The sequence below is a fragment of the Galeopterus variegatus genome, unplaced genomic scaffold (genome assembly GCF_000696425.1).
Source record: "Galeopterus variegatus unplaced genomic scaffold, G_variegatus-3.0.2 Scaffold2017, whole genome shotgun sequence".
Taxonomy (NCBI): Eukaryota; Metazoa; Chordata; class Mammalia; order Dermoptera; family Cynocephalidae; genus Galeopterus; species Galeopterus variegatus.
Window position 1 is genome coordinate 479,765 of NW_007728128.1, and position 3,305 is coordinate 483,069.

The window sequence follows — 3,305 nt, forward strand, 5'->3', positions numbered from 1 at the left end:
CCAATTCTGCAAACCAAGACGGTTCAAGGAAATTTGGATATTAAAGATTTTCAGCAGGGTTTCACTTCTCTATCAGAGCCCTGACTCTGGTGTAGGAGATTCACATAAATTGTGAATTCAGCCTTCTCTAAAGTTCTAAAAATTAAGTCTTACTCTTGATCTTCAGCTTTATCTGTTCTCTAGCAGCCGACGAGTGATTTCTTTCAATATTGCCAAGAATGCCCTTTGGCTCTTGCTATTAGTTTTAAATTGTTGATTAATCGATCAGAAACTGTCACTTTCTATCCCTCTAATACATCAGTGGCACTAAGTAACAGCCACTCAGTTCCACAGTGTTTAGAGTTGCCATTTACCCCATACTTCTAAAATTCCTGAGACAGTATGCCAGCAAGTGTACGTCCTTCCATCTTCCCAGTTTACCACAGGGGAAAGTTCTACCTCCTATTTATAGTGAGGGCCTCTTTGCCATCCAGCTGTGTGTGCTCCAATTCCAGAATCTCAGACTCAGAGTCTGCTTCCTATGACAAGTCCTATTATTAACTCTCTTAGTTCAAGTTAGAAGCAGAGCCTGAAACAAAGATTCATGTTCAAGTGATCATTGAACAAGAGAGGAGTCCTTACAGAAGAGTGAGGGATGCAGGATAGGCCAGTGAAAAATAGTCAAGCAAGAATGTGGACTCAGCTGGAGAATAGCTTCCATTTGATGCCCAAGGAAGTTCTGGGAAACCTTTTGAATCATGTGCCCATCAGTTATTAGGTCATCCAGGGTCTTTCTGTGACTTTGGTGGTGGGTAGAGGGTTGTGGAAGGACACAGACTCCAGGGGAGGCAACTCCCATTTTGCCAAGAGCAATTCTCCAAAGAAAAGAGGAACTGTAAATTAGCAGACAACACTCACAGCAACTAAGGAATGGCTGCACCAGCTAATAAGTAGTGTCTGTGCAGAATTCCAGCAGAAAAAAGATATGATACTTGAGATTGCTTTTGAAACATCTCAACAAGGAAAAGGAAGGAAGGGAGGGAGGGAGGAGAAAGAATGAAAGAAAAGAAAGGAAGAAAAGAAAAGGAAAAGGTAAAGAAGGAAAGGAAAGAAAAGAAAAGGCTAATGAAAGAAAGTGAGCCGAGAGGCCAGGTACCGTTCAAGCTTTATTAAAGAAAGAAATCTGCTGGGCTGTGCTCAGAGTGGCACAGGGCCCAGGGCTGCCCTGAAAATGGGGGACAGCACCGGGTGTGGGGGTGGTAGAGCTTACATAGTGTGCCAAGGGCTGGCTGATACCATCAAGGAGGGTCATTATGCTAATGTGGATCAGGNCCAATTCTGCAAACCAAGACGGTTCAAGGAAATTTGGATATTAAAGATTTTCAGCAGGGTTATGTTGCAGATCTATTACCTAATGGTAGGAGGAACCTAAAACAAGAGCTGTAGGAATTTGACAGTTCTCAAAGTAGAGTAAGTGGTACATAGTGCTTCACTACCCTATTTGTTTTGTGTGTTTTTTAAATTTCCATAATAATTTTTTTTCTTTTTCTTTTTAAAGCTGTCTCAGAATTTCCTAGCTGTATAATTTGGGATAAGTTAATTAAATTCTTTGTGAATTAACTATTTTCATCATCTGTCAAATGCAGAATATAATAGTAAATATCTCAAAGGGTTATTTTTAGAGGTCAGTTAACACACATAAAGTAATTGACATAGTTCCAGCACTAAGAATTCGATGTTATTATTGCTGTTTTTTAAAAATCTGTCCCGCACATACGCACATACGTCTGTAGACTTGTCTGTATCTACTAAGTGTGCTGTCCATTAAGTTCTAGAATTCATAACTGTCTGGAAAATCTTCCTAGTAACCTAGAGAGAAGACTATGCCTTTGACATATGATGATTACGCACCATCTTTTGAACTTGGAACTAATGAGTACTCTAGGGATGGTATAGGGAGGTAGAAATAAACATTATATGACTTCACTCAAGCTTTCCTTTCTTTTATATTTATACTCATATACTCATAAGGTCCATAACAAATCTAAGGGGCATTAAAAGATTAGTATAAGAGGTTCCTCTTGCCCTCCCCAAGCCAGAAAACTTTTAATATGTTTTGCACTGTGAGTACAATGTAATCCTCATCCATACATTTTTTTAACCGATGCTTTTATAATTAGATTTGTTGAAGCTTTGGCTTAGTAAGACTAAGCTATAAGACTCAATTTGGGTGCAGAGCAAGACCGGAGACTGACAGAGAGGCCCAGTTATAATTGTTACATAAGGTTCTCGATCCTTCTTGTCATATTATTACCAGAAAAACAGATGATTTGCATTCCACAAAACAATGTGTATAATTCCACNAGACATCATTTGTACATAAATTCCATGAAGTCTATTTGCTTTTAATAGCTACAAGCCTGTCTACAATTACACCCATCTTCATCTCCTTCCCTTGAGCCTTAGAGGATGTCAGCAGGCCTCCTTGTCTTCCAAGTTAGCCTACTACTGGCAACATGATTCCTATATACACACATTTCTTTCCTGGACCTTGCTACATTGTTGTTGTTGTTGTTGTTGTTTCTCTCACTGGTAAGTTCAGTCCTTCCTTCTCTACTTATTACTTTCTCTAGACCTGAAACATGAGTGAGTCTCTACTATTTAAAAATTTTTTTTTCTTAATTCTGCATCACCCCTTTTCTTTCTCTCCTTATCCTTATTTCTATTCTTATCTTGAAAGTGGTCTCTGCTTTTTCATTTCTCATTCCCATTTTAAGTCATTGAAATAGAGTTCTATATATATCTTTTCAGTATTATTATTTTGGAAAATATTTCCAAGAACCCCCTAGTTCATAAATATAATGTCCACCCTCAAGTTGATAGCATATTTTACCACTCTAAGTCTGACTATATTTCCCAAACTCCCTTTCTTCCAGAGTTCTGAAGTGACTTACATTCTGATGGTGAGAACTTGCTCAAGATTTGGAAGACAGAAAGGAAGCAAAAATTGGTTATTCTTTTTCTGGAATCAGTGGTTATATACAAAGACTTTTATGAACATGTAGACAGCTATAGTTATTAGCAGCAATTTCTAAAATTCCTAATAAATTATAATAAATAATTATAAATATTTTCCTGATTGAAGTAATCAGAGGTGTTTATGTTTTTCTGATGAAAGCCTAACCAGTCAGCTTCCATGAAAACCTTTCTGGTTTTCATTCTGATCCATCTCCTACATCTCAGCCCATTTGTTCTCACTCTCCTTAGCTGTTGGGGGCCTGAAGCTCCACACCCCTTCTTGTGAGACCGCTTCTCCTTGACAATCT